This window comes from Nicotiana tomentosiformis, chromosome 10 (assembly GCF_000390325.3).
Source record: "Nicotiana tomentosiformis chromosome 10, ASM39032v3, whole genome shotgun sequence".
NCBI lineage: Eukaryota > Viridiplantae > Streptophyta > Magnoliopsida > Solanales > Solanaceae > Nicotiana > Nicotiana tomentosiformis.
In genome coordinates this window covers 34,720,783-34,734,253 of record NC_090821.1, presented here as the reverse complement: position 1 = coordinate 34,734,253, position 13,471 = coordinate 34,720,783, and the positions used below count along the sequence as shown (strand labels likewise).

General features: G+C 39.7%; 1 pseudogene; it reads right to left on the bottom strand.

Annotated features, from left to right (window-relative positions):
- Positions 1 to 13,471, bottom strand: part of LOC138899995 (uncharacterized) — a 131,394-nt pseudogene that overhangs the window by 116,894 nt on the left and 1,029 nt on the right.

Genomic DNA, 13,471 nt, shown 5'->3' with positions numbered 1-13,471 from the left:
AAACAGCCCATTTAACCAGTACAACCATGGGTCATTGCTCATTTGGGGGCACAAAAAATTATTATAAGGGTCTTAGATGTATATACAATAATATATACTACATGGTTTTTTCCGAGCCTATAGGGTGCCAGTGACCCCTCACCTCTCCACGTGGGTCTGCCCCTGCTCTACATTAGCCAAATACCATTCCATGGCAATGACAATTTGTGAGCTGAAATTGTTGAAGGACATATTGTCTCGCTTGGGAGTGACATTCAACTCTCAAATTCATCTTTATTGTGACAGTCAAGCAGCGTTCGACATATCCAAGAATCCGGTGTTCCCTTGAAAGAACCAAGTATATTGAAGTAGGTTGTCATTTCGTTAGAGACGAGATAGTCAGTGGGAATATTTGTACTAGTTTTGTACATGAATAACTGGCAGATATCTTCACAAAGGCGTTGGGAAAATCACAATATAATCATCTCTTGCGCAAGTTGGACATTCGTAATCCGCATGCACCAACTTGAGGGGATGGGGGTATTAGGCGTGTTTTGTATATACGGTAAATATAGAATTTGTATTATATTAGGTTCTCTTGTGTTAGTCTTACTTACCATATTTTTAGGACTCTCTCTTTGACATCAATGGAAAACAGAAGCTTTTCCCTTCTTCCTTGACCGACACCCGGTCTATATTTTGGCATGTTAATTATATATTAGTGGCATAGTTCGACATTTAGGCCATATGCTTTTCCTGTAAATAAATTGAACTATACGCATTTAATTCTCCAACGGGTGAATTTTGGAAATTTTCAGAAAAAGCTTTCCAAATGAAAGAGAAGAAAGTACGTTAGACTAAAGTTTGTATGTTGGGAAACTTTTGAGAATGCTTTTTGGGCTAACCGTAAGAACTAATATTTGTGAAACCTTACCTTTATATTGTTTTTGGTTCCGAAAAACATTTTGGTTTAATGTTCAACATTGTAATGTTTGATTGATGCAAGCACTGTTGTTTTTGTTATGAAAATTATTAAACCAAAGATACAGTAATTTCGCAAAATTATGTTTCGACCCCAAGCGCTATAATCTGCATGGACAACTCACGTGCTATAATAATAAAGTATGTTGCAGGCGGACAGCCTCGATCCACACCCATCCTCACAATCAGGCCCTCAGCCTCACTCAGTCATAAACCTCCCAAGCCACTCGGGCGTTTCAGTAAAACAGGGCATCTCGTTTAACCCAGTTCCAGTAAAAATCATTTAAAGATATTTTTTAACAGTTTTCAGACAGGAAAAATGCAAAGGTGAGCAAAATGATGAAATCATAAACAGCCCCTCGGGCAAAACATCACTCATATACAGCCCCTCGGGCAAACCTCACAGTCACTCGTGCCACTCGGGCATATCTCACAATCACTCTTCGCCACTCGGGCATACCTCATAATCACTCATGCCTCCCAGTCACTCAGCACTCGCCACTCGCCACTCGCCACTCGGTAGGTACCTGCGCTCACTGGGGGTGTGTACAGACTCCGGAGGGGCTCATTCAGCCCAAGCGCTATAATCTGCATGGACAACTCATGTGCTATAATAATAAAGTATGTTGCAGGCGGGCAGCCTCGATCCACACCCATCCTCACAATCAGGCCCTCAGCCTCACTCAGTCATAAACCTCTCAAGCCACTCGGGCATTTCAGTAAAACAGGGCATTCATCCCAAAATATTTATTTGCATCAAAATAGAGTCATAAAATTGAGTTATGCAGTAAACAAGTATAAACATGACTGAGTATAGATTTTCAATCGAAAATAATGAGAGGATAGTAAGAAACAGCCCCTAAGGGTCCAAACAGCACTGGCACAGGGCCCAAACATGGTATTCAGCCCAATTTACAAAAACTCTTTCTAAAACATATAAGTATCATATAGTTTCAACAAAGTATGTAACTTTACAGTTGCTACGGGACGTACCAAGTCACAATCCCCAACAGTGCATGCCCACATGCCCGTCACCTAGCATGTGCGTCACAAAAAATAGTAGAATGATATAAAATCCGGGGTTTCATACCCTCAGGATTAGATTTACAGTCATTACTTACCTCGAACTGGTCAAATCTCTATCCCGCAATACTCTTGCCTCTGGACTCGGCCTTCAAATGCTCCGAATCTATTCACAATCAGTACAATACCATCAATACGTGCTAATGGAATAAATTTTATAAGAAAAGCTACAAAATTAGACCAAAACCCGAAATTGGCTCAAACACAGCCCCCGGACCCACGTCTCAAAATCCAACAAAACTTATAAAACTAGAAATTTCATTCACTCGCGAGTCTAACCATACCAAATTCATCAAAATCCGACATTATTTGGTCCTTCAAATCCTTAAATTACTTCTCCAAAAAATCCCAAGCCCCAACCCCTCATTTTTCACTAATTACATGATTAAACAACGGAAAATCACCATGTATACGAGTATTAGGGCTCAAGTAACTTATCTCAATGAAAACTCCCTTGATTCCCTCTTCAAATCTATCCTAAAAGCTCCAAAACCGAACAGAAATGGAGAAGAATGTACCAAAATTCGCGAAGTGTGCAATATGTACCCTCTGCCTCTCGCACCTGCAGCCATTTACTTGCACTCGCGCGACCGCACCTGCGGTCCAAGGAACCACACCTGCACAACTAACTTATCCGTCCAGTCTCCACATCTACGGCAAACTCGTCGCATCTGCGCTTGCGCACCTGCGTATGGCGCGCCGCATCTGCGAAACCTGCCCAAAATCCCCATTTTCTGCATCTGCGCCTCAGGTTTCGCACCTGCGGGCTCGCAGGTGCGACCTCCAACTCGCACCTGCACAACCTGCCTAGCCCAGCATTGCCTGCACCTGCGAACTCCCCACGCACACCAGCGGCCTTGCACCTGCGACTCTTTCTTCTGCAGGTGCAAAAATAGCAGTAGCAATAGCTTCAACTGCATTTTTCCAACTTCGACAAATCCGTTAACAACCCGGAATTACCCCGAAGACCTCGGGACCTCAACAAAAAATAACAACAAGTTATATATCAACATACCAACTTAGTCGAACCTTCGAATCACTCAAAACAACATCAAATCATCAAATTACCCTCGGATTCAAGCCTAAGAACTTCTAAATTTCCAAATTCGGCAACCGATGCCGAAACCAACCAAACCATGTTCGAATGACCTTAAATTTTGCACACACATCACAAATGACACTACGAACCTACTCCAACTTCCGGAATTCCATTCCGACCCCGATATCAAATTTTCCACTGCCGATCGAAATCGCCAAATTTCCAATTTTGCCAAATCAAGCCAAATTCTACCACGTACCTCCAAATCACATTCCAGACGCACTCCTAAGTCCAAAGTCATATAACGGAGCTAACGGAACTATCAGAAATTAAATCCAAGATCGTTTACACATAGGTCAACATCCGGTTGACTTTTTCAACTTAAGTTTCTACATAAGAGACTAAGTATCTCAATTCACTCTGAAACCACTCCGGTCCTGAACCAACTAACCCGATATAACATAATATAGCTTAATAACACAAAAAAAAAGTAAAAATGGGGAAAACTGGGCTATAACTCTCAAAACGACCGACCTGGTTGTTACATGTAGCTCATACCACAGTTGGATCAGCACCTGTAGTAACACCAGTTGCTCCAGCTCATGAGCAGATTTCGAATATAGCTGAGCCGACATGATCAACTCAGGCACCAGCTGTACCCATTGAGATTCCAAACCTTCAGGAGAATTTGGCCCAGATATTGGCAGCTTGCACTAGTCTTGCTCAGGGGGTTTCGGCTCAGGCCGTACCTGCCGCTTCTCAGGCCGGGGGAGGTACTCATACCCCCGTTGCCCGTACTCAAGACCAGGTAGCACAGGGACTCCAGATACCGGGGGCACTACCAGCCCAGCCGGCTACAGTTGTTCAGGCCCTGGTAGTTCCTGTTATGGCAGATGATGAGCAGAGGAGACTTGAGAGATTTGAAAGGCTTCGACCTCCACCATTTAGTGGTACTGAGTCAGAAAATGCTCAGGATTTTCTGGATAGGTATCAATGGATGCTTCGGACAGCGGGTATTCTGGAGACCAGTGGGGTCTCATTCACTACTTTTCAGTTTTCTAGGTATGCACTCAGATGGTGGAAGAATTACGAGAGGCGTAGGCCTATTGGCGCAACACCTCTTACTTGGCAACATTTCTCCATGGTCGTTTTGGAGAAGTTCGTGCCTCAGTCCCCCAAAAAGGAGCTGCACAGACAGTTTGAGCAGCTTCACCAGGGTGATATGTCTGTGACGCAGTACGAGATGAGATTTTTTGAGTTGGCTCGTCACACAGTCTGGTTGGTTCCCACTGATAGGGAAAGGATTATGAGGTTCATTGATGGCCTCACATATCAGCTGCAGTTACTTATGACTAGGGAGAGAGTATCTGGTGCTACTTTTGATGAGGTAGTGGACATTGCTCGGCAAATAGAGATGGTTCGTAGCCAGGAATGTGGAGAGAGAGAGAAGCTAAGAGGCCTCGTGGTCCAGGTGATTACAGTGGTGTTCCTTCTGGGGGTCAGGTTTACTGCGGTAGGGGTTATTCTTACAGACACGCTCAGACGAGTCGTTCAGTTCACAGTGGTGCATCATCTAACCATGGTTCATACAGTTCTCCTCAGAGTCAGTCATCTCTCAGTGCACTTCCAGCCCCGAGTACGCTCCGTACACCATCAGTTCAAGGATCATATGTACCAGGTCCTTCTGGTAATCATTCTGGTTCCCGAGGTCCGCCTCAAGACTTGCCATCATTCTTCGAGATAGAGTGTTATGAGTGTGGTGAGCTGGGCCATGTGAGGAAATATTGTCCCCGCCGTACGCGAGGTACAGTTCAGCAGAGGAGTCAGGCTACTACTTCTGTACCAGTTGCTCCACCACCCGCTCCGCCAGCTCAGGGTGGAGCTCAGTCAGCTAAGGGTCGCCCAAGAGGAGGAGGCCGATCAGGTGGCGGTCAGGGCCGATTCTATGCTTTTCCTGCCAGGCCAAATGTTGTTGCTTCAGATACAGTTATCATAGGTATTGTCTCAGTATGCCACAGGGGGGTATCTATATTATTTGACCTTGGTTTCATCATATTTTGTTCATTTCTAGATATGCCATGTGAATCCTTAGTTCACCTGTTCATGTATCTACGCCGAGGGGCGATACTATAATTGTATACCGGGTGTATCGGGTGTGTGTGGGAATTATTCGGGGACTAGACGTGAGTTGGTCTTTTATTGCTTAGCATGGTTAATTTAGATATTAACTGGGTATGGTGAGATATCAGATGTTTTGTTATATGGCCTTGGGCCAAGTGGGGAAGTCTGCTATCTACGATTTGATTGCACGATTAGGTGTGGTATTGGTTTTGGTTAGAGGCATACTTGTTGATTAGTTATGACTTGCAGAGGTTGAGACTGGGGATGACTCGAGTAAAGTATAAAAATTATGGAATTAGTAAGTTGTTATTTTGAAGGATATAGTGCACACGAAGTACGAAATTGATTGGTCGTGTTAAGGTAGGGTTACTTATTTGAGTGTTGATTGTGTTAAAGGAGAACATGTCCTTCGGCTTGTTTGGGAGGTACAATTTAGATTTGAGCATAGAGGTGTGTTGTGAGGGATTTAGATTTATAGGTACAATGTGGCAATTCATTCTTGAAAAGAAGATCACAAATTCTGAACGGAATGGTCAGTGTTATATATTTAGATGAATGTTATAGTTGCTCGGTAACCCCTGAGAAAGGTGTTTGGTTGAAAGGGGATTTTTGTGTTGATTTACAGATATTCATAGGTATTACGATACTCTCTTGGTTGATAGACTGTTGATATTCAAATTATTGATATTTTTGGCACGTGAGTTGTCCATGCGGGTTCAGATATTGATACAATAGCACGTGAGTTATCCGTGCGAGTGATGTTAATGTGGGCTCTAAAAGAGCTGGTTACTGTTATTAAACTTATGTGTATTGGTTGTACAATATATAATGAGATTATAGCATTACAGTCGTGGGGATGCTTGTTGAACTTACAATACTGTTCTCTACTTTGAGATATCTTCCATTTTGGGTACGAGGTTGCGCAGTTGTGGATTGAGTTGTATTGTTGTGGCATGTCAATAGGATAGTTGTATTTAATAATATAAGGTCATTGGACCTAGAATGGGTACTATCAGGTTTGATTACGGTATGTTCAGGAGTATAATATTAAAACGACTTAGAAAGTGATTATAGTTCTGGTTGGGCGAGAGAGCTCCATGGTTAGTTGATTTGATGAGTGGTTATGAGTTTTTGATTGTTTCTTTCATCATTGGTAGTGCACGAAGGTTTTGGAATGAGGTTCTATTGAATGCGGGGTTTTAATACTTGTACTTGGCTGGTTTGGAGTAATTACTGTGATTGTGATCGAGAATGGTGTTGCGAGCATGTGAGTTGTGTAGTATGTAATGTGATTATATCTGGGTTTATGGCTATGGCTTAATACAGCTTGTTCAGACTTATACAGTGTGTAAGATTTAGATCTTGGAAAGAATTATGAGTATTAGAAATTGGGCTCCAAGTTTTGGGCTAAGGTTAAATTAATAATTTTTAGTTGTGTTATGTTGTCAGGCCTATATAGAATAGGGTGACGTGAGATCACCCCCGGGTATGTGCGTGGTAAGGTGGAATAGAGATTTGAAGGTTAAGAACAACTCTTGGCACGTTCGAGGACGAATGTATGTTTAAATGGGGAGATTGTAACGACCCGACCGGTCGTTTTGAGCATTTACGCTCCTTTCAACTATTTGAAGTGTTGAATAACTTCCTACGAGGTATTATGACTTGTCTGAATTATCGGTTTTGATTTTAAGGTATTTTGGAGTTAGCTTGGAAGGATGAATTTTCATGTTGGAAGCTTATGTTGAAATAGTTGATCGGATATTGACTTATGAGTAAACGACCTCGGAATTTAATTTTGATGATTCCAATAGCTCCGTATGGTAATTTCAGACTTAGGAGCATCTGTAGTGGTATTAGGCTTGAAATGCCGAAAATTTAATTTTGGAAAGTTTGACTGGGGGTTGACTTTTTGATATCGAGGTTGGAATCGGATTCTGGAAATTGGAATAGGTCCGTAATGTGAAATGTGACTTGTGCACAAAAATTGAGGTCAATCGGACCTAATTTGATAGGTTCTGGAGTCGTTTGTAGAAATTAGAAATTTCAATGTTCATTAGGCTTGAATTGGGGTGTAATTCATGGTTTTAGCGTTGTTTCAGGTGATTTGAGGGTTCGACTAAGTTCGTATGATGTTTTAGGACTTGTGGGTATATTTGGTTGAGGTCCCGAGGGGCTCGGATGAGTTTCGGATGGTTAACAGGTTGGATTTTGGACTTGGAACTCTGCTGGAATTTTTCTGATGCACCATCTGGTTTCCTTTATCGCGTTCGCGAGTGGAGCCTCGCGTTCGGGAAGAGGAATTGAGAGGCTGGAAATATTTGGTCTTCGCGTTCGCAAAGAGAAGAACGCGTTCGCGAAGGGTGGACTGGGTGTGCTTCGCGAACGCGAGAGGTGTTACGCGTTCGCGAAGATGAGAGGAAGCAGCTAAGGACCCCAAGCAATTGGTCTATGCGTTCGCGTAGGGGGTGTTGCGTTCGCGTAGTGAGGGGGAATGAAGCATTGCGTTCACGATGGGTGGAACGTGTTCACGTAGAAGGCATTGAGGCAGAGGCATTTTGTGCTTCGCGAACGCGAGGGTGATGTCGCGTTCGCGAAGGAAGAATTTGGACGGGAACTATTTTGTGCTTCGCGAACGCGAGGCACTGACCGCGTTCGCGAAGAAGAAAAGCCCGGGCAGTGAGTTTAAGTTCTGAAAATGGGACTTCGTCCCATTTTCGGTTTTTGACAGAATGGAGCTCGGGAAGAGGCAATTTTCGGGAGTTTTTTAAGGAAAACAACGGGGTAAGTGTTCTTAACTCAATATTGGTTAAATTACCGGAATCCATGATTATTTTTATCATTTAATTAGTGAATTGAGTTGGGAAAGTTTGAAAACCCTCTTGGTTTAAATTGAAGATTTGAGAGTCGAGTTAGAGTCGGATTTTGGTAAAATTGGTATGGTTAGACTCGTGGTTAAATGGGCATCCAGATTTTGTAACTTTTGTAAATTTTGAGCGAACTTTCGGATTTTTATGGAAAATTATTATTTTCTTATGGAATTAATTCCAATGAATTTTATTGACTGAAACGAATTATTTATAGCCAGATTCGAAGCGTTTGGAGACCAATTCATGAGGAAAGGACATTGCAGAATAAGAATTTCACGGCTTGATGTAATTAACACTTCTAAATTTGGTTCTGAGGGTACGAATCCCCGAATTTAGTATGATATGAATTGTTTGGACGTGACACACACGATAGGTGACGAACATGTAGACGTGCACTGCCGAAAATGTGTCTTGAATAAATCCTGTGAAGTAGTAAAATTAAAGAATCATGTTATTATCTGAACATGTGGCACTTGATAGAGGAATTAAGTTGAGGCTAGTAATAAAAATCATGTTTAGGCTATGTGCCGATATTTTTGGACCCATGGGGTCGTGATGTTGTTGAATTAATTGTTCTAAAATATACATTTCACACTCTGTAATAATTGTCCATTGTGAGGATATTTATGGGATTGAGCTACGCAATGCAGCAGGCCAGAATGGCTTTATACATTATTATTGTTTTTGATCGGGGCTGCCCGCCTGCAGCAAGCCTTATTGGCTTAACTATTTTCTGGATCGGGGCTGCCCGCCTGCAGCAGGCCTTATTGGCTTTACTATTTTATGGATCGGAGCTGCCCGCCTACAGCAAGCCTTATAGGCTTTGTTATTATACGGATCAGGTCTGCCCGCCTGCAGTAGGCTATTTGGCTTTGTATTACGCTTGGGCTGAAGGTACCCCTCCGGAGTCTGCACACACACCCAGTGAGCGTAGATGATCATCGATATTCGGGATGAATTTTCCATGGCATGGACTTGCCTTACTTATTTATATTGTAATGAGTTTTGTGGACATGGATCTTGTCAGTATTATTTATATTTAGGGATAAATTATCCCAGGGCTGGATTGGCCTTATACGGTACTAGGTGACTGGTTGTCAGTCGATGTGCATATATATACAGGTTGGAACACCCCTGGGCTGGATTGGCCATAAACAGTACCAACTGACCGGATGATTTGTGACCAATATTTACTTGATGTCTTTCTACTGAGATGTCATATGCCTCATATCATCCAGTATTGATCTATTTCACTTGTACTGAGTTTACTGTTGAACTTGAAAGCATACCTATATTTCTGTACCATTGTTTTTACTGGACTGTGCCTGCGGAGCTCATCATTTCCTTTAGTCCAGAGGTTAGTCTTGTTACTTATTGAATTAGTTGTACTCATACTACACACTGCACCACATGTGCAGATCCAGGTGCTTTCGGACACGGAGATTGTTAGGATTTAGAGTACTAGCAGTTGGAGACTATCAAGGTAGTTGTTTGGCGTCCGCTGACCTTGTCTCTCTTTCCTTCAGTTATTGTATTGTTCTATACTTTCAGACAGTGGTTATTTATCAGTCAGATATTGTATTCATATTATATGGTCATGTACTCAGTGACACCGGGTTTTGGAAGTGATATATTTGAAATTTTGAGATTTCTTCCGCTGAATTAATTATTTCGTTTTCAAATTTAAAAGAAATGGTGGTTTATTGGGATTTTTGGCTTACCTAGTATTGAGATAGGCGCTATCACGACATGTGAGATTTTGGGTCGTGATAATATATATCATAGTAATTATACAATATACAAATATTAGGTAATACTTTTAAAATCCGACATAGAATAATTTTATTACAGTCTACCTTTAATTTATGGTATACTATATACACATATATAAGTATATAATATATAATATATAATATACTACTATATATTATTAGTAATTGTACAGAGAAGACAAATTAGGTGATAAAAATATACTATAATGGAGTATGAAGAAGGGTATAAGAATTTTGTAGTGGGGTGGAGGAAGGACGGCGGGGGATATATTATATATGTAAAAGGGAGGAAAGAGGTTAGGGACATTAGGATATGCTCGAATCTTTTAATGGAGATAATTATGAGAAAATTAATATGGATAAATACATTTTAGGTGAGAGAGAATCTCAAGAGAGAGATATTAGGATAGTTTTAGGTAAGAGAACTCAAGGGAGAGATTTTAGGGATATAAAAAGTTGTAGATTAAAATAAATTGTATTTTATATAGTTTTTTAAAAGTAATTGTAACTCATTTAATTAAGTACTAAATAAGTTGTATTACGTGTAAATTCCTCATTTTTATTTGATAAGTTCCATTACTCAGATTATTCAAATATTTATTTTTCGCTAATACGAAAAGAGCATAAGCCCAATTTCTTTGTGAGGCCTAATCAACTTCGGAATTAGAACGTACTTCCTACAACTGGGCTTTTAACCAATATGTGTTTAGCCCAAGATCAACAACACAACTTACCCAGATTATTCAATTTTACTCAGATTACTCTTTCTTGTTTTGGAAAGGATATGTTGATCTTGGATAAGATGACAGATTATAAGTCCGACACACCCAATGAATTGAGCTTCTTTAGGTTGAGAATTAGATTTGGGCTTTAAGGCTAAAAAAGAGTAACACGATAAGGGACTAAGAGTCAAAAAGCTAGTAAAAAATTCAGTTTTTTGGTTTAACCGAAAACCGAACCATTAAAACCGATCACCGAACCGAACACCGAATTTTTTAAAACTATAAACTGCAAACCGACCGAATAAACAGAAAAACTGAAACCGAATAAACCAAAATTTTTGACTCGGCCGCTTTTTTCGATTCGGTCGGTGCCCACCCCTAATTCAAACAACCTATCCGTAACCACCCTACCTCAAGAACTGACTCGTTACCACTAAACACCCTCAACTCGTGCACTCACCCAACAAGAGAAGTTTACAATATTACCAATCCTTCATGAGATCATGTGCCCTCACCAACAAATAAAAGAGTGAATATAGAATAGTCCACACATTCAAGTATGCCTTTGAATATAATTTAAGGACATCACACAGTTGAACAAAATTCGCTCACTCTCATAAAGGATTTCATGTGCATCCCGTGGTTGTGCCATAAGCTTGCCCGTAGTGTACATCTCTACTAATCTAAGCTAGCCAAATCTAGGATCAATTAGGATTTTAAGGTTGTAATACTAAGGGGCGGGTAGGATACATTTAGGAATAGTGACTAACCCCCCTAAGTACTTTAATATACTACACCCACAAATCGAGCACATCTTCTTCTCAACCAATTCACTTATCATCCACCATATATAACATAACCCTCTTTTCAATTAAGCACCTCTATATTTTCACTAGCACGATTTAGTAAGATTAGGAGGTGTGTGTTTTTCTACATTATTTGAACTATTATTTTTTTCAATCTTGCAATTCTTTTCTTTTTCTCTCTTTTTTTCTTTTCTCCACACTCCATACATTAAGGTTCATCGGCTAGTGACCTTTTTTCCACAACTTTAGTGAACCTTAAGGGCCCTTCCATGGTTCCACTAGAAAGATACTCCTCAATCTCTCACCTTACTTCTTGTAGCGACTAAGTGCCTTAGGAGGTAAAGATTCAACAATCTCGAATTAAGAACAAAATAGGGATACAGCTTGTAATGTGGGTACCAAAGAAAAGGTCTATAGGCTCAAAGGGGCTAGCAACGGAAAATTTTATTTTTATGTAACAAGCACATCTATGATCAAGTAAGAAACGCATACGTCATCTCCTAGACTAGCACAACTTAATGATTTCGCTTCGATTAACACACCGGGCAAGTTCTAGACTACACAGGATAGCACAGAAGATCACGATACCTCATACACACATTGTACATGACTCAATCGAGACAGTTCTGTTCAACTCTCAAGTCAAGAAAATACATATAATTGAGAAAATTTAAGCAATATTGCACTATATGGAATACAAGTCAAACAACTTAGAAAAAGCGTCACAAAGTAGACTATTTATTTTACTCAAACATCACAATTCAAATCAAATGCACGGGAAGATAGAGCGCATGTCATAGCCTAATGTGCCAGCACCAAACACGTCAATAGGTATCTCAGAGCAACTCAGCGTCTTCCTATCCTACTCCTAAAGAAAAGAAAAAAAAAGTACCCGGTTCAAGCTACACCCTTGGAAAAGAACATGTGCCCAAAAAAAAACCAAGGGATCCTACCTAATTATACTAAAAAAAATCTTTTTGGTATTTTTTTAATCGGACTTTAAGCCCTCAAGAAAACTGACCACAAAATTCATCGTCGGGAAAAGTCCAAAATTATCTTCTTCTTTTTTCGTTTTTAAAAAAAAATATTTTTATATTTTGCTTTTATTACAAAAATCACTACACTAAGAAAGAATACTACAATTAAGCTAGGATAACATAGAAAATCACTCAGACAATCTCCTCACCCCACATTTAAAATTGTGCAATGCCCTCAATGCACATAATATATAATAAGAGGGTAAAAGAGACTCCCTGGTAGGCCAAAGGCCGAAGCATTAGCAGCTCATGGGATACTTAGACTTCTTTCAAGTATGGTCCTTTATGCGGGCACCCCACACTTAGTTCCAACCATCGCTTTTGTACATACCTAATGGTTTTTAAATATAAACAAATTAATAACATTCTTCCAACTCCAAAAAATTAATATAAACGAATATATAGAAACAGGAGAAATAGAATATGTAGAATATATAACAAATTGTAAAATAGAAATATCAAAATTAGAATCTATAATAAGAGAATATTATGATTAAGCATGATAAATCAAGAATATTTACCATACTGGATAGAAATTACGGAAAAAATAGAAGCTTTAGAACAACAACTAAAATTAACAATCAATACTTACTTAATAACAAAGGATATAGACCTTCTGATAAATATACAACAAGACATAACGGAAATATTAAAAATAAAACCGTTACAAACAGAATATTACAATAAAATATTTACAATATAAAAATAGTCATAAATACAACAAATCCACTAAAGACTAAACAAAAATATAATCTGAACCACTTTTAAAGAATGATAGAAAAATACAGAATAACTACTTACATGACAAAAAGAATGCTAGAAAAATATAAAATACTAGTCCTATATTTTATCAAAGAATTAAAACCTACTGACATAAAAATAGATATTTGGGAAAAAATACTTAAATACGAAAAAGAAGTAGAAGACCCACAAAATACATACGATTTGGTAGAAGAATATTCAGACTTATGAAGATTTATGAACAAAAGCTAATCGGAGCTAAATCCGACCCACAAACCCCCCAAAATGGAACTATCAGATATAGAGGAAAATGACTGAAAACG